Source organism: Stegostoma tigrinum, chromosome 23 (genome assembly GCF_030684315.1).
Source record: "Stegostoma tigrinum isolate sSteTig4 chromosome 23, sSteTig4.hap1, whole genome shotgun sequence".
Taxonomy (NCBI): Eukaryota; Metazoa; Chordata; class Chondrichthyes; order Orectolobiformes; family Stegostomatidae; genus Stegostoma; species Stegostoma tigrinum.
In genome coordinates, this window is record NC_081376.1 from 29068853 (window position 1) to 29088105 (window position 19253).

Genomic DNA, 19253 nt, shown 5'->3' on the forward strand with positions numbered 1-19253 from the left:
CAACTGATAACGCTTCCATGTCCATTCACCAATAATGCACCACATACATAGCCAATGAACCATACAATAAAAGCACATGTCAAACAGCTGAGAGGGACAAAACACCAATTCGTGAACCTTCTTTTGAAATGAACTGTTTCTACAATCCTCTGAAAAATTGTTAGATAGGTAAGTGAAATATCTGTAACAGAGGCTTCAAACACTTCACACCCCTTAAACCTAACCAGAGAATAAAGGAGACATTGAAAAAAGAAAACCACAGATAGGACTTTTGGTAACCACTTTAAAAAGTGTCAAATGTAGAAAATTCAAGAGTTCTAATCGAGTGGTCAATAAAAGGAAACCCAGGCTGAGTGAACGCATTTCCTGGTCTGCACTCATAATTAACCTTGAAGAATGAAGCTCAAATGCCACCTACCTTTTGAGATTGAAAAATTTGGTTTGCTTTCAAAATGTCAACCATGCAGCAATTAAAAACCAGTCTGCATATGGTAAAGCAATCAACTGCATATTTTCGTCCTTACCCAAAAGCAAATCCTTCATGTAGATCATATGTACTGTACACTGATGGTTGGCGAACAACATTTCGAATTCTGTATTTAAATTAACCAGCGACTGGGGGAATACTCAAAATCAACACCGTCACCATTCAAACAAAAAACCAACAGCTCATACTTTACAAATTAGACTCAAATCAGCAGAGCCAGGGAAATGTTCCGAGCCTGAGCATCTCTGAAAAAGTAAGAAAGCCAGTAAACACTGCTAGTAACTATGCTGTGAGGAAAAGACGTATTAAAAAGTACCACCATGCACTCACATGAAACAAACATTTTGAAGATATTGGGGGAGGGGAGCGAACTGTGAACTATTGATGTACTCAATGCTGAAAGAAGTTAAGCATCTGAAGATACAACAAACAGCTAATTATTGGAGTCACAGGAATACATACAGAAATAGAAACATTCCATTACTAACAGACACAGAGATCACAGTTTTCCAGGGCAAATCTGGTCATACGACTAAATGATAACTACAAGGAACCATTTCTATTTTAATCACAGCAGTGAAATGCCACCACTACTTTGATGAGAGCTGTTCTACTGATATGAAACCAAACATAAGTACAAGAGACTGTTTTTAAAAAATTTAGTAATAGCGGAGGACTCCACTCACACTCCTCTATAATTAGCTGCCAGCAGATAGATCTTACTTCCCACTCTCTGTATTTACTGTCTTCCTGTCACAATAAAGTTAAAATCAAAACTTATCATGCAAGACTTCCTGGGTACAAATTAGTGTATAAGTATATAAAAACAACAGTAAGGTTTTGTGAACGAGTACAAACAGACAAATGCATGTTGTACATTCCTCCCTGTTGTTGAGTTACTGAAGAACATGGGAAGATGTAACACACTTCAAACAAACTGCCTCTTCATTTAGAGAACAATTCTTCAAGAAAGTTAAGAAAATGCCTGTTAGTTATGTGTAACTACTTTAAAAAGGATCAGAGGTTAGTAGTAACAGGAATAGAAAATAAAGCAGTTTTCTATTAATACAGAACCTCAATTCCTCAAGGCATCCAGAACTATTTTCCAATTCTGGCCACTGGCTGCTAGTTTTCACAGAACACACAACTTGTGGCATCCATTTAAGTCAAAGTTTCATTTGACCGTTCACTTTGTAAGTGGTAGAAAGTTAGAAAAATTGGAAATCTAAAGATACTTGCAAGCCCAGTTTAAAAAAAAGACAAAAGATAGGAAAACTCAAAAGGCGAATTGAATGCTAATTGTTATATCCAGAGGATTAGGGCACAAGGAGATAGAGAAATCATGTTTCAGTCATACAAAGTCCTAGAAACAATGCAATCATTCAATCGTTGAGCCCACCACCTTCTCACTGACCCTCCTCGAATTCTACTACTAGAAAGGGAGACAGTGAAATGCTTCCACTCATGCATGGGCCAGGTTGAGGCCTGGAAGTGGCTATTTAATGAGGCCCTAAGTGGATGATTAATGGTCACTCCTCCCAAATCTGCTAGGATTTAACCAGTGACAAGACAGGACACAGTAAGTGTCCGGCCCAGCAGCTCTGTGTGACCTGGTGGTGGTGGGAGCCTATTTAACAAGCCCAAAGAGACCGCACTTCCCCCACACCCCTCACAATCCAAGATCATTGCCCTAACCAGGGATCACCCTCACACCTGGCCTGTCGACCTCACCTTGCCCACTCTGCTCACTTGACCTAGGCGCACCATTTATCCTTCCTGTTGCCGATGTTGAGACTGAGATCAGATTGATCAGGTTGAAGGAAACTCTATGGTGCCATTTTGTCCTCCAGCAAAAACTCAAACCGAGGAGCCCTACCGCCTTCTGACCGGCCCTATTTTCACCAGAGAAGGAGGGAATGGAGCAAAATACACACATGTGGGAATCCAAACCCAGCAGCACTTATTTTTCCCACAGTGAGTAACCGAAGATGTTTAACCAATGGACAGAAATGGTAGATAAGGTAGGTGGTAAAAGCAGATGAGGTCTATGGAGCTATCAAGTGGTTTAAATCCCCTGTTCTTCAAAGTTTCAGGAAAGACTGCCTGGGTCTCCATCTCCAAGTTGAAACAAAATCCAACTATGCAGTTTAAAAGCCCTGAGGGAAATGCAACTAACACTAATTGTCTTGTATTTGGCTACATGTAATTCTGCTATAACGCAGGTTTTTGTTAGCGAGAATTGGCTGTAACATGATTAAATAGCAGATGCTGCTTGGATAACAGTCTGCTGTACAGTCATAGCTATTTCCTTTTAGTGGAATTTTCTCTTGCACAAGGTCACACAAAAATGCAACTATAGTGTTAAAAGCAGGACTACCTGTACATTCACACTGCCTGTAGTTCAAAGCACAATTGACAACTCCAAAATGGTTAATAAGAGATTAGGCATGATCATTGTGAGGCTACAAAAGCAAATGTTTTTTTAAAAAGCATCAAGCACCTTTTCAAGCATTCTTATCAAAGAAGACTTCAATGTTCAATGTGGGCGACGCTGTACAGGTCCATCCTCAACTACCCAAGGGAAGGTGGTAGTGTGCAGTGTCTTTGAACCACAGGCAACCCTCCTGGTTTACCAATTCCTCCAGTATTGTGAAAGGAGGGAGTTCCAGAATTTTGATCCAAAGACAATGAAAGAATAGATTAAAGTGAGATAGTGTAGGACTGGGTGGGGAACTTGCAGGAAGTAATGTTCGCACTTATCTGCTGCTAGATAATACAGGTTGCAGAGTTGGAAAAAGCTGTTAAGTTGCCTCAGTGCATCTTGCAGATCAGCCTTCTACAACAGGTGACCTAATGAATTGTTTCAAAGGAGCAGACCTCAAACCCATCCCCCTCTCCGATGAAGGGTCTTGGCCCGAAACGTCAGCTTTTGTGCTCCTGAGATGCTGCTTGGCCTGCTGTGTTCATCCAGCCTCACATTTTATTATCTTGGATTCTCCAGCATCTGCAGTTCCCATTATCACCAATCACCCTGACTATTTTACCACATACTGTTATGACCCCAGTGCCCAGTTAAAACCAGCTCATGGAATGTGAGCGACTCTTCAATGTCACACCTTAGGAAGAATCAACTGGTGCTGAAGTGAAAGCCAAACACACGACCACTTTCATCTAGCAGGACAAGGACAGCAGATATATGGGAACACCAGCACCTCCAAGTTCCCCTCCAAGTCACTCACCAGCCCAACTTGGAAATATATCACCGTTCCTTCACGGTCACTGGGTGAAAATCCTGGAAGTCCCTCCCTGATAGCATTGTGGGTCAACCCACAGGAGGAATGCAGAGGTTCAAGAAGGTAGCTCACCACCATCTTCTCAAGGGCAACAAGGGATGGGCAAGAAATGCCAGCCAGCAATGCCCACATCTCACAAAATGAATAGAAAAAAAAGCATAGTTTCACCAGAATGATACCTATACCTGGACTAGAGGAGCTCATTTGTAGAAACTAGGGCTATTTTCCTGGAACTTCTATCATAAAGAGATGATTTGATAGAAGTTTAAGGTATTGTGGGTGGAAATGGGATAAATAAAATGAAACTATTTCTACTGGGCTTTTCTTGATGTGGATATAGCATAAAAATTGAAGTCAAAAACTTTTCACAGTGAAACTACTAAACATTTCTGGACAAACACAGCGTTAGAAGTTTGGAACATTTCCACAAATGGTGATTAAGACTCACATCTGTTGAGAATCTTACAAGTGAGATTGATTGATTATTTTTTGCTCATCAAAAAGTCTTTTGGGATAATGGAGCAAGGCTATAGCTCAGCCACAGTCACACAAAGTCGAAACTTCAGAGACTAAAATGGCCTTTTGTTTCTACATTCAACTTGAATGATGGCAGCTCAAGAATGTAGCAGTGCCACACTAGATTGACAGCCCAGACTACACGATCAACTTAAGCCCCACATGCGACTGGCTCCAAACTGATGAGCCAAATTGACTTATTGTCACAATAAAGAAGTTTCTATAACTTAATCCTGTTAAGGTCCAAACTAATGAAGACCAAAACTATTTTTAGCCAAATATGGTTACAAAGAAATCTGCTGAATCAAGTCAAGAACATTACTGTAATTGTACAGCCAATACTTTCACAATCCCAGATCCAACAACAGGATTCAACTGGGAATGTTCTGTACAAGTGTTTTGTATTTACCAATTTAGTAATGTTGATGGGAGAAACTGGATTCCCAAATGATTAGAATCATTTCAATAAATGTTTGGTACAACAACCACATAACTGGAATCAGAGACATGTAAAGAAGCAAATTAATGGCACATATTCAAATCTTTTCCAGGCATTGCATCGATATGCTCCGCCCTGGTGACCACTCTGGATAAAAATAAACCCATTCATTTAACTAAATGCAATATTATAAGTATTATTTTAAGACATTTGCTCAATAAGTTTAAAACATTTATATCCTTAAAAATTAGGTTTAATTCCATCCCAGTCAAATGGAATAAAAATTATCTGAAGTTGCACTACTTTCTGGTTTAAGCAGTTGTATATGAAGAGTCTGGGTGATCCCAATGAACAATGGAGCAAAGCTATCACAAAATCTGTCTCGAAATGGAAATACAACTCAGAGGTTACAGCAACAAATTATGTTTACATAGCATCTTAAAACATATTAAACATCCCACAAAGAGCTTCACCAAGGTCATCATAAAACAATTATAATGCAGAGCCACACAAGGAGTTATTATCTCAGATCACTAAAAGCTGCTTGGGTGGAAAAGGTATGTATATTTTAATAAATGCCTTAAGCAAAAGAGGAAAGCAGGGTAGAGATACGGAGACGCACAGGTGGGTGGGAGGATGGAAATTAAATTCCAGACTTTGGAACTTAGGCAAATGAAGGCATGGCCACCAACTGTGCAGCAATTATAAATGGCATGATTTACAAGAATGAAAAATTCATTTTAATAGTGCCTCATCATGTAATGTCATGCATTTCACACAAACTATTTTTGAAAGGCAAATTCAGCAACATGGAGGGGGAGTTGCTGTACTGATGCAATTGCAGATCCTTCAGGGTTTGAACTATGGCATATTGTTGAACTTTATTAAAAAGAAATTCCCTTTGCAGCTAAGTGTTTATAAATAAGCACTGACGCTCAGCACTGATATCGTCGGGTGGCACGGTGGCTCAGTGGTTAGCACTACAGCCTCACAGCACCAGGGGCCTGGGTTCGATTCCAGCATCGGGTGACTGTCTGTGTGGAGTTTGCACATTCTCTCCATGTCTGCGTGGGTTTCTTCCGGGTGCTCCGGTTTCCTCCCACAGTCCAAAGATGTGAAGAAAAGGTGGATTAGCCACGCTAAATTGCCCATAGTGTTCAGGGGTGTGAGGGTTATAGGGGACAGGTTGGGTGGGATGCTTCAAGGTGCGGTGTGAACTTGTTGGGCCAAAGGGCCTGTTTCCACACTGTAGGGAATCTAATCAAATAACAACATCATCAGCCTAAGGAAAGTTTGCTAAAACATTTATGTATTCCTGCCTGCAACTGCTTCCACTCAAGTTTAAAAGATGGCAGTTCCCCCTTTTCAGCAATCTGACTTCTTGGTTTTTATAAAAAACGTTTACAGGAATTGGCTGCCACCTCCTCATTTTCCCATGTAGCAGAAAGAACCAGCAATAGTAACAATGAATCTCCCTCTTGATCTGGATAGGATCCACATCGCCTTACACATTTCCCAAGACAGAAATGGATAACAATGGGGCAGAATTGCCTGGTTTCCTCCACGGTACGTGGAACATCGAGTGAGATTTTCTGATGACTTGACTGTCGTTTTGCGGGAGCAGATGGCAGTCAAACATGGGGACACTGCAGAAACCCCACCACAGCACACTGAAGGAATCACCCAACACACTGAATTTTTCTACATGGAACTTCCTCTATGCTTGGGACCCTACAAATGTCACCATTAAAAGAAAACAGGAATGGCACAAAGCTACCACCCACCTCCAAAAATATTGACATGCCAGTCTTATCCATTCCCAAATCTCCACTCCCCCTTCAGGATCTCTGCCAAACTTGGCCTGCACTCCCAACCCCCACCACCAATGCAGGACCAAACATCTATCCTTGACCACCGGAGGGGATTTATTCATACCCACCCTAAACACCCAGCTGCTCCCTCGTCACTTCGCATGCTATCCCCTATCGAGCTGACATCTTACCACTTGGCAAACGACTACATCCCCAGCTGGCACACTACTTACCTGGCAATTAACCCGCTACCAACCCATCTGACACCTAATCCTCCCAGCACCTTATCATCAAATGTATTTTGTACATTCAACTTTCGATAGCAGTTTTCAAAGTGAATATCAGGACCTTTATATTTCAGAATCTGGCACCTGTGAAAGGGGGACATAGCTTACATTCCCCTAACAGTTCTGCAAAAAGGAAGAACTGTTGGAATGGAAGTATGGCTCTGCTTTCCTGATGGAACCCTGGTAGGAATCGCTTCTCAGAAATGAGTCATGCCTCAGAAAATCTGACCCAGGGATACCAAACATGAACAAGGTACTTGGTACTGTTAGTGCAACATCTGTTTGCACAGCTGTACAACAACACTACAAAAGTTATTTCAAAATGGTGAAGGGGTCAAACACAACGTAGCTAAAAGTTGCCACTGGCCCCAAAAGAAGTAAGAATGTAATGTTCGGTTTTAATTCCTTCATGCAACGTGGGCTTCAGCGGCTCAGCCAACATTTATTGCACGTCTCCAGGTGCTCTTCAGAAGGTGATGGTGAACTGCCTTTTTGAATCACTGCACTTCTTTTTGGTCTAGGTACCCCCATAACACTGACTGTTAAGTTGTCAAAATGAGTTAAAAAGCCCACACAGGGGTTTGATATAACTGTGTGTTAGAAACAGACTCTATGCCCTTTTCTGAACTATCTCTTGGAAAATGGTTCAAAAGGGTGGGCCCATACACGAGACTCTAAAAGGAAGACAGGTGAGCCAGTGAAATAAAGAAAACTCCAAGGGGACTATTACAGATTGCTGGACACTCTCAACCTCATTTTTATCATGCAGGTCACACAACCAGAGGCAGGAGGAGCTACATGGAGGGGGTACAGACCACCTGCATGTCCATACAAAATAGGAACAGGAGTAGGCAGTTCAGGGTCTCGCACCTGCTCTGTTCAATAGGATCATGGCTGACTCTATGAAGCAAATACAGCTGACTACTACTTTAACAGCCATGGTCAGTGGTAGGATGAAATTAGCAAGTGCTGCTTTAATGCTGTGGGCAGCTATGGTCCCCAACTGAGTTCTCCCTTCCTCCTTCCTGAATCTTGTCCTGATCTGCACGACCTTTGTTCATTTTCTAAGTCACACTGTAATCCAAGGGAAATGGCTGCTTCATTTCTGGGACCAGTTGATTTCTGCAGTGTGCAGAAGTCAGTGAACCATGTGCTGTGCCATATCACTTCTTGATGATTTTTATAGTTTGACAGAACTATAGAAAAACACAGAATTCTTAAGGATTTGAAACAACATTCAGAATAAATCAACCAGCAACTAATGAACTGAGAAAATGTGATTATCCAATTAAACATTGCAGATGTGGAAGGATCTTGCCAGCTTTTGAATGCATAGACAGTTATATGGCATGAAGAGAGAGCATTAACTGAAACTTAAGTACCAAAAAAGTACACCACTAGCAATAAATCAGCATTGCACACAGACTGATATGACTGCATGTCCATTTGGCATTCTTGTGAAACCAGTTCACCCGAGTGTGCACCAGTGTCCTCACCAATGTGGCATTGAGTACAATCCATCTCAAAGAAAATGCTGTGCTTGAGACTGCCATTTCTGTCCTAAAGGTAATCTTTGAATGAACAAAGGCATCAATAATTCTATTTTCTCAGCCACAGTTAATGGAGGTCAGAATACACCTTTTGGATTTTTTCCCCACTCTGGAATTCCAGTCACTAAGAAGAAATAGGAGACTCTACAGCCAAACACACATCACACATTTCTCAAACTATTCTAAAAATATCCCCATTTTCACAGTATAGAGGAAAATGCTAAATAACATTCTTCACTTTTTAAATTCATGTTAAAAGAAATATGAAAACAAGTTCTATTTATGTTCATTTATAACTTAGGTCACCAAACAGAATATTCACACGGCGTGTTAACAGGTTATTTTTTAACCATTGAATATGTTCTTGCAAAACAAAAAGCTCAAGTATTATAATACCACAAATATTTAAGTGGTCTTCTTACAATTGCAATGGTATGACTAATAAAGTAAAAAACTAAGTCTGTGAATTTGACATGGTTGCATCAACATCAAAGTGGCATCAATGTTCTCAATTTCTTAACCATTGTTAAATGTGGTCAGGTTTGTGTGCGCTTTGGAATTCCAGTCACCAGGAGATATGGGATGCTTACACATCTCGAGTTTTGCTCACACTTTTGTTTCTGTTCCTCTAACCACTATCTATTTTACAAATGCCAAAGTGTCCAAGCAACGAGAATATCAGCACCTTGCTGTATATGATTCCCAGTGGAATCAATATTGTAAGGTATTTTGCGTTTGATTTTGTCTCTAGTAGCATTGTCATAATCTGAAGAACTTTTGAAGGTTGACATGCTGATGCAAGAATGTGCTTATTTGGCTGTTAAGAAACCAGACAAACAATTTTGCTTTCAGAGTTCAAATTCCATTAAGTTGTGAAATTGACCCTGTGGAGCAATGCCAAAGAAAATTACTACAAAATCTAGTGTCTGGTTGGTAGAAATGTAGACTGATTAAACATTTGCTTTTCATTTCTAATGCCCAAGGATCAAACCCAGCAGACTGATAAATCTCAATCAAATGAGTACTCACACCTAAGTCAGCTCCTTGTGGCATGCGCTTAAAGAACAAAACTATCCCTAATTCAGCACCGATTAAAAAATCCAACCCAGAGGCAGCATAAGGAATACTCAAAACAACAAAATAAAGGCACTCCAAAGTAAACCTCTGAGTTTGAACTGAGGCACATTGTCAGTGCAAGGTAGATACAGTTATATTCTGCATCCAGCTGCACTATACCCAATTTTGAGTGGCCAATACTGCTAAGCACAACTACCTTAACATGCTCAAAGCAGTAAATTATTTTATTAAAAGAGGGTTAACAATACAAATTAGCTTCACATTAAGCATAAACAGTCAATGTTTACACAATATAATACCAAGTTTAAATTTTAAGAGAAGAGACCTAGCTTCTTTTGAGTTAGTTTTTAAGATATTAGAGCTCAAATAACATATTTTGGGAATACACATTGAAGCAAGATATAAATAAACCTTATATGTCAAAAGTTTTAAAAAGTCAAACAAAACAACTTTAACACAATAGGAAGATTACAATCTGCAGTCGCAAACTAATAATGTGGGTACATCCATCCACGACATTCCCAATGAATTTTAAGGAGCAATGGAGTGCACTGGAAGGGCTGCAGGTTTTTTGTCCTTCAGTCTGTACACAGTCAGTCTATTGCCACGTTTTGTGTTGTAAAGCAGTTTTAATTATCACAGTTCTGATGACAACAAACTACTGAAAACTACGCATGCATGGGTAGAAGCGAACATCAAACAGGCAAAACTATAAATCTATTTTACTCTATATGTGGTATAAAATTTTGGTTCAGAAATTAAATGAACTTGAACATAATTCCAACATTAATAGAATACATTTATGCACCAGGAAATGTCTTTATCAGCTACAAATTTTGAAAACTTGATTCACTCTATGGTTTTTACTCTGTCCAAATGGATTCAAAGTATGGCTGTTTCCATGTATCTTTGTTTAAAATAATTCAACTCCAAATGGTTCACTAAAATTGTCACTTAACAAGCTTCAACTGAAGATAACATTTGGTCAAAATAGTCCAGACAGAACAAAACAGAAGCCTAGATTTTACAGTGATAATGGGAACTGCAGATGCTGGAATCCAAGATAATGAAATGTGAGGCTGGATGAACACAGCAGGCCCAGCAGCATCTCAGGAGCACAAAAGCTGACGTTTCAGGCCTAGACCCTTCATCAGAGAGGGGGATTATTCCAGAACCCTCACCCCATCCCCCTCTCTGATGAAGGGTCTAGGCCCGAAACATCAGCTTTTGTACTCCTGAGATGCTGCTGGGCCTGCTGTGTTCATCCAGCCTCATTTCATTAGCCTAGATTTTACAACCAACATTACAACAGCACTAATTTGAAATCTAGGCTAGCATATTAGCCTGAACCTGAAAGCAGGCATGAAATTCTGATCCATTAGGGGCTTGTTATTGGTTCATTAATAAATTATTGCTTTTGCTCTATAACAACAAAATGTCTTGCAAAAATACTGTTGGCTGGAACTGCAACCTATTTAAATAGTTATTACACCAGCCTTCTTTCACTTCCCACCCTCCCCCAACACTACTACATCAATACTTATAGGGGCAGTTGAACAAAAGACTTTTAAAATTCACTGGTTTCCCTAGAAACAATATCCAAAGGAAATAAGGTGGGAGAAAGGAAGAAGAGAAGCATATCTCTAAAGGGCATAATAACATCATAATAATCATATCCTGCAGTACAAAAAAACCCGTTACCACACTTCATTTCTAAAAAAAACACTGAAATGTCTCAGTTTTCTGTAGACATTCTCAACAATGCTGCAACAGATATATTCTAATGATATGAAGTATCATTGAGGCTAGTCACAGAAGTTAATACAACTGTGAAGTGTTGACACTTAGGTGCATAAAACCAAAATGAACTGGATGTTTGAACCAATCAACAGGTTCTTTTGAAATGTGTCGTTTGAACTCTGGCTGGCTTTATTCAAAAGTATTGTTAATTTAGCCAAATTAACTTTTTTTCGATGTAGAAATGAGAATGTTTCACTGCAGGTAGAGATTCTCAAAGTTAGTTACCAATGATGTCTGACTTTTCATTTTATGCATGTTTACATGCATCATACAGGAGTTATTTGCTGATTTTCCTTCCACAAAATTAGGAGGGAGCCAAGGATCGATCTTTAGTAAACTCCAGAGCTGATAAATCCAGGGTAGCAGAAGGGAAGTCATTGCAGGTAGTTCTTTGGCCACAACTGGATAAACAAGATTGGAACCAGGTGAAGACAATCTTACCCAAATAACAGAGGAGAACACTGGATCAGGATGATGTGCTTAACCATGTCAAAGACAGCAGATTGATCAATGATCATCCACCATGGTCATGGGACATTTGACATCGAGTGGCTGAATCAACAGAATGCCATAAATATTCAAGTCTACAGCTCAGGCTTGGGGGAATAAAGATGAGGACCATGTCATGCCTCCACCAAGAATGTTCTGCTTTTAATAATGACAAGGGCAGCCAAGGTCAATGTTTGGATGGAATGGAGCAGTCCAGTACCTGCAGCAATTGTGCTTATATTATAGTAGTAATTACTTGTTACATCAGAAATAAAAAGACAAAAATGTGATAAATCTAATGAACAAAGCCTAATACAAAAAAATTGCACTAATTCAAAAGGTTAGAAGTCACATGACACCAGGTTATAGTCCAACACGTACACATGAAATCACAAGCTTTTGAAGCACTGTTCCCTCATCCAGTGAAGACAAAGGAGCAGTGCTTCAAAAGCTTGTGATTTCAAATAAAGTTACTGGACTGTAACCTTGTGTCATGTGACTTCTGGCTTTGTCCACCACAGTCCAACATTGGCACCTCAACATCAACACAAAATGACAGCTCACCACCTCCTTCAAGGGCACCTAGGGACTGACAAGAAATGCTGGGCCAGCCAATGATGTCCACATCCCATTACTGAATAAAAAGATGCAGCAAGTACAAGCTGCATAAATTCAGCCATTATCAAACAAAGGACACTTTAAAGGAGATAATAAAATGTGAGGCTGGATGAACACAGCAGGCCAAGCAGCATCTCAGGAGCACAAAAGCTGACGTTTCGGGCCTAGACCCTTCATCAGAGAGGGGGATGGGGGGAGGGAACTGGAATAAATAGGGAGAGAGGGGGAGGCGGACCGAAGATGGAGAGTAAAGAAGATAGGTGGAGAGGGTGTAGGTGGGGAGGTAGGGAGGGGATAGGTCAGTCCAGGGAAGACGGACAGGTCAAGGAGGTGGGATGAGGTTAGTAGGTAGCTGGGGGTGCGGCTTGGGGTGGGAGGAAGGGATGGGTGAGAGGAAGAACCGGTTAGGGAGGCAGAGACAGGTTGGACTGGTTTTGGGATGCAGTGGGTAGAGGGGAAGAGCTGGGCTGGTTGTGTGGTGCAGTGGGGGGAGGGGATGAACTGGGCTGGTTGAGGGATGCAGTGGGGGAAGGGGAGATTTTGAAACTGGTGAAGTCCACATTGATACCATATGGCTGCAGGGTTCCCAGGCGGAATATGAGTTGCTGTTCCTGCAACCTTCGGGTGGCATCATTGTGGCAGTGCAGGAGGCCCATGATGGACATGTCATCAAGAGAATGGGAGGGGGAGTGGAAATGGTTTGCGACTGGGAGGTGCAGTTGTTTGTTGCGAACTGAGCGGAGGTGTTCTGCAAAGCGGTCCCCAAGCCTCCGCTTGGTTTCCCCAATGTAGAGAAAGCCGCACCGGGTACAGTGGATGCAGTATACCACATTGGCAGATGTGCAGGTGAACCTCTGCTTAATGTGGAATGTCATCTTGGGGCCTGGGATGGGGGTGAGGGAGGAGGTGTGGGGACAAGTGTAGCATTTCCTGCAGTTGCAGGGGAAGGTGCCGGGTGTGGTGGGGTTGGAGGGCAGTGTGGAGCGAACAAGGGAGTCACGGAGAGAGTGGTCTCTCCGGAAAGCAGACAGGGGTGGGGATGGAAAAATGTCTTGGGTGGTGGGGTCGGATTGTAAATGGTTATTCCAGTTCCCTCCCCCCATCCCCCTCTCTGATGAAGGGTCTAGGCCCGAAACGTCAGCTTTTGTGCTCCTGAGATGCTGCTTGGCCTGCTGTGTTCATCCAGCCTCACATTTTATTATCTTGGAATCTCCAGCATCTGCAGTTCCCATTATCTCTGACACTTTAAAGGAGGGTAACCAGCTGAACTAACGCATACACAAAAATTACATCAAATTGTGCTATCAAAATATTTGAAGCACTAATGTATCAAATGCAAAATTCTCCAACTATCTTTAGATACTATGTTCAGAGATGAAGGAGTAATCATAAGTGGAACAAATGTATTTCTAAAAATAAACCTACCTCAGAGCAATTAAAACTAAAGCTCAGCGAAGTTAGCTAGTTAGAAGGGCTCCTGTGTTGCAATAGTAGCATCCCTATCTCAAGCTCAGAAGTTCCAAGTCTCCCCTGCTTCAGAGATGTATCAGAACAAGTTTGTACATGCCAACTACAAATACCTAAGCTAGTGGGAAATGCAGCAAGACATGTCCTGCTAACATATCCGCTATTCCAATATGACAGGCTGTTTCATAGTGCACAATCATCTTTAAATGCTGCACTAATAAAAGAAGCCTGATCACCAGTTGTAAAATCGAAAACCAAAAATCCAATGGCCTGAACTAAATGTAAAATGTTAAGAAAGGATAGCAAGACACATTTATTTTTAGCTGTTCTGACGGTGTGGTGAGCACCCTTCTTGGGCAACTACAGTTGTGTTCAAGTTGCTACCACAGTGCTGCTCTGCAGAGGTCAAGAATGTGAACCCTTTGACTATAAAGGGATGTATGTATACAAGTTGTGTCAGTGCTTCCTTGCACATGCACCCTTGTCATTTTGGATAGTGGAGGCCACAGGTTTGAAGACGTTCTCTCACAGGAGTTGTGGAAAATCAAAGCAAAGCAACCTGTGAACAGTATCCAGTGCATCAACAATATCCAAGTTACCAAAGAGGGACTACTTAAAAGTAGTGGATGACTTGACAATCAAACAAACTGCTTTGGACCTTATTGAGTTGAGTGGTCTGTTTGCTCACTGTAAATTCACACGTTTCTCTATCTTCAAGTATGTTGCAGCTACACCTATACTAGCAAGTGAAGAATACTCCAGTTGAAGATCACTAAACTCTGACTTCTGCATATTGAATCCACTATTTATCACACATCATCCTATGTTACAGCTTCACTACAATGGCACCTCATTTTCACATATGCCCAGTGGTGTTCCTGACATTACCAACTCTCCTCCTCCACACCACTCCAAACTCCCTTAACACTACTGAAAATTAGTGAGTTCTTTTTGCATGAAAAATATTTGAAGATTTTTATATATTTTTCATTACTTTGGCACAGAAAGGAAAATGAGATGACTCCATTGGGGAACTGAGCACTTCAGCCTCTGAAGTTTAGAGGCTCCACAACAGCAAGACTGAGTTGGATTTGTACCCATTGTGTTTCCATAGTTGTATTAATCAAAACGCAACTGAAGTCAGGAGGTAGACACAGCTTCCTGCACTGCCAAGCAAGTGCCTTAAAGGTGTTTCTTTTTAAAAGACGAACTATTTTGTTTTTAATGCTATGGAAAGCAAACAAAAGTACTTAGCATAACAGTATTAGTCATTTTCACTTGGGACTGCTCAGCCAAAGGACATGAGTTTTAAAGGGACGGGGGTGCAGATACTGCAACGTGAAGGGAGCAACTGAGAAAAAAAGGTGCAGAATACATTTCACATCGACGTTTTAGAAACACACACAAAGATTCAGGGCGGGTTTTTATTTTGCCGAGGAGAAAGTGGCAACTAAATGCCGATGGTAGAGAAATGGTGAGTTATTCCTTGCCCGCACATTGAGAACACCTCATGGGCAGCTGTCCCCACTTCAGCTCCTCGTACAAGCTGAATGGAAACCTGAAAGGGTAAGAGAATTTCGTCAACATTTCGCTGGGGGGAAAAAAAAACTCATTCCAGGTCTGACCCGGGCTTCCCACGTTTGGGCGCGAAGAGCAGAGACTTGGGAGAGAACAAGACACGACAGGGCTCCCCCGACCCCCAACGCCTACCTCTAATTTATAACGTTCGATCCGCAAAACACGAGAAAAACCCTCATTTCACTTGCGAGTAAATAAAAGATAGTCACCGCTCGAACGAAATCGAAATCCGACAAAGGAACCAGAGTCAAGTTTCACATCAGCAAAAGCAGACTCCGACCCTTTCCCTCCAAAAAAAAACAGAAATAAAAGCAGTGCACTGTCCAATTCTGACTACTGATAATATATAGAGAAGAGGAGATACACCGATAGACGGTTTTCTGGCGATTCTTACCTGAAGCTGCAGAGAAAGAGAGAGAGGGCGAAGCTGTTGAATGAAAGAGTGAGTGAGGACAAGTTACTGCGCAGTCACAAACATACTCTGTCTGTTCCTGTGCTGACCTGACGTTAAAGGAAATCGCACCACGCTCCCCCAGTGTGTGTTTAGTGTGTGTGCGTTCCTCTCATTCAGTGCACATGACATGAAAATACACAATGTAAATTTTGTTACTATTGATCCAGCCTGTGTTTTGGTGGAGGTGCGACTGCACTGCAGTGAGTTGGCTTCAATGTTTGGAGGGAACTGCTACGATTTGCAAAGAATCCGCACGCCTGTCCTGGGTTTTGGGTGGGGTGGTCCATCTGGAACACGTCTTTTTAAATTGACAACAATCCCGTTAAAAAGTATTTCGATCTTTAAGAAAAACACATCCCATGTGTAAGGGTTTAATAAAATCAGTTTTCATTCATTAAAAGAGGATGTGGAATGAGGATTAAAGATTTTTTTAAATGTATTTGCTGTGCTAAACAAAATGCAGTAGGTTTCCAGGTGCTGAATGGTTTCTTTGGTATAACGTCTGTTATGTATAGCTCTCGCTTACTGTAATCATCCCACTTCCTGTAATACTTCCATAACCTATTGAAAACTACCCCATTTTGATAGAAACTTGGGTCTGGTGCCTTAAACGTAAACCATGCCGGCTCATTTTGCAGGAGCATGAAGGATAATTGTGGTTAACAGTTTGGCCAAAGATATAGGTTTCAAGGAGCAGCTCAAAGGAGAGAAAGACGGAGTTGTGAAGAGTTTTATGAAGGTGTTTCATTGTACACTTTGACGCTGAGACAGATTCAGGCATGGCTGTCAATAGTGGCACATTAAAATCAAGGATATGCCGGGAAGCCTGAACCGTTGGACTGTGACTTTGATGAATGTCCTTTGATCTACTGTGAGCAATGCCACTGGAGTGCTGCTAGTTTTAAAATGTATGATAATACCTTTTCTCTCTATTATGTAATATACTTCATGCGACATGGTTTCTGATTGTTTTAAAACTTCAATCAAGCTCAACAGACCATAAACTGCACTTGGGGAAATCCACCAATATAGAAAGATTGGAGATAATAGGAACTGCAGATGCTGGAGAAATTTGGCAGTTCTGAAACGTCCCTCTTGACATAATAAGCAACCTGGCCAAATTTGTAAGCTGAGTAACACAATTTACAAATCTTTCAATTTGTTTGTGAAGGAGCAGATACATAATCCTTTGGTTAATTTTATTCATAACGTCAGTTTAACTGGACTCTATGCCAGTGTCACAACATTTGACGTACCACTGTGTGCAAGCAACAACATTTTGAATTTATGTAACACCTTTAACATGGTAAAACATCACAGTAGCTAGATGGGGAAGGAGTAGAGTTAATCAAACAAAATTTATGACAACTGAATAAGGAGGTATGAGGCAGATGACTAAAGGTTTGGTCAGAGGTGGATTTTAAGGAGTGCCTTTAAGAACTAAAAAAAACAGAGAGGCTTTGGAAGGGAATGCCACAGTGTAGTGTTATAGCAGCATCCGTGATAGTATGTTTAAAATTGGGATGCTCTAGAGGCCAGAATTGGAGCAACATAAATATCTCAGTGGGTTATGCTGGAAGACATTACAGAGGTGGATGGAAGGTGAGACCATCAAGTAGTTTGTAAACAAAGGTGAGAATTTTAAAATTGGAGTATTGTTTAGCTGAGTTGTGTGGACAAAAATTGTTGAAAGTTAGGACGTACGTAGCAGAATTTTGGGTGACTTCAAGAGCTGCTGGACAAGCAGAGGCTGACAGATTTTTATTTGAAATGCTGTGTCATTGAGAAGGCCGCAGTAACTGCTGTATGAAACTCTGCCAGAGGTCCAGGATCAGGGGGCAGCCCAAGGTACAGAAAGTCTTTGCTAGAATTATAAAGAAAGCAATTGGATACCATTTCATCTTTGTCTTCATGGATGTTTCACTGGAGTTGATTTGGCCAAAGTGATATCAGAGGTAACTCCTGGCTCATAGGCCTGATGCGTGGACACTTTCAGTGAAAGCAAGTTGTTGACTGTGGCAGTTCTGGTGCAGAGGCAGGGACTCCTGGCTGCACTAGGCCCAGAATGGGGTCCATGCAGATGTCCAGCAACCATGTTTGGGACCCCAACCGATGAAGATAAACTCTACTTAAGTACTTTCTTTTTACTCTTTTGTACCTCAAAATGGTGCCAGATTGTGCGGACAGAACACTTTACATTGTATCTCTCTAGATATATGTGGCAATAAATCATTCATTCAATCAAGTTACAGAGTGCAGATGTTAGAAGGCCAATTATGAATGTGCACAAATGCATCGAAGCATTATAAAAACTGGAGTCTAAATCAATACAAAAGTGAATGCTGTATAGTGAGCCTGGAGACTCTTGGTTACTGCATCAGCATGATTGCAATTGGAGCATGGTCCAATGCACAGTAGATGCAATATGCAGGCTCAGGCATGTCCACTCAACTAGTGTAACAGGGTGATCATGATTGGGCTTCCATCTCCCAAAGTTGCCTGGGAATACAACTGGGTGCTCGGAGTACCAAAACCAACCTCCCAAGTAGCTCCCTATAGATCCATTTATAAGGGAGCATGTAAGACATGCTAAAATCTTCCTTTTGTTTAGCATCTAGAAATAAATCAAAACCCTTTTCTAAGTAGACCCAAATTCTTGACAACTGGTTTCTGAATTCTTTAGAAATGTGAAAGTATAGGCTGAGTATGGCTCTGGTCCACAAGAACAGATGTATACTCCCAAGTAACAGTTAGGACAAGGCATTTTAACACAAATTGTGTAACCCGTTCCATTGTACTCACACCAGAGATACAGTGTGACAGCATATGAAGTAGGAACAATAGAAGCAATTTAAAAAGCATAGTACATCAATTATGCTGCAGAATGAACTTGAACATATAAGCATAAGCTGACCCATCTTTATTTCAGTGAGTAGTGCAAGATTGCTTAGGAGCAGAGAAATAGAAATATGCAACCCAACCCATCAAACCTGTTCCAATACTCCATTAGAATCACGATGCTTAACCTCAACCAAGACTTCCTGTTCCTGATTCCTTAATACTTCTACCAAACTGCAAAAATCAGTCTTAGTCACTAAAGTTTTAATTGTCCCAACATGTATAGAGTTCTTTCATGGAAAGGATGGCAGATTTTCTTAAAAAAAAGCCCTTCACCCAAGTTTTGGAACCTCTGTCCTATAGGATAGGACATATGAACTTACAGATTAGGAACAGAAGTAGATCATTTGGCCCCTTGAGCTTTCTCCATTATTCAATAACATCATGGCTGTTTCTGAACTGAATTCCACATTCCCATCAACCCCGAATAACACTTGGTTCCCCTGCCTAACAAGTCTATCCACCTCTGTCTAAAAATATTCATTGACC

The 19253-nt window shown here is 41.1% G+C and overlaps 1 protein-coding gene across 2 annotated transcripts in view; it reads right to left on the bottom strand.

Moving 5' to 3' along the window:
* Positions 1 to 15953, bottom strand: part of carhsp1 (calcium regulated heat stable protein 1) — a 92732-nt gene extending 76779 nt beyond the window's left edge. Inside the window, exon 1 of one of the 2 annotated variants that reach the window (XM_048551728.2) lies at positions 15807 to 15953. The gene's annotated coding sequence lies outside the window, so the exon portion shown is untranslated. Of the gene's footprint in view, positions 1 to 15544; positions 15626 to 15806 lie in introns of those variants that run through there. The other variant, XM_048551729.2, reaches the window with a different exon arrangement.
* Between the last annotated feature and the right edge of the window lie 3300 nt (positions 15954 to 19253).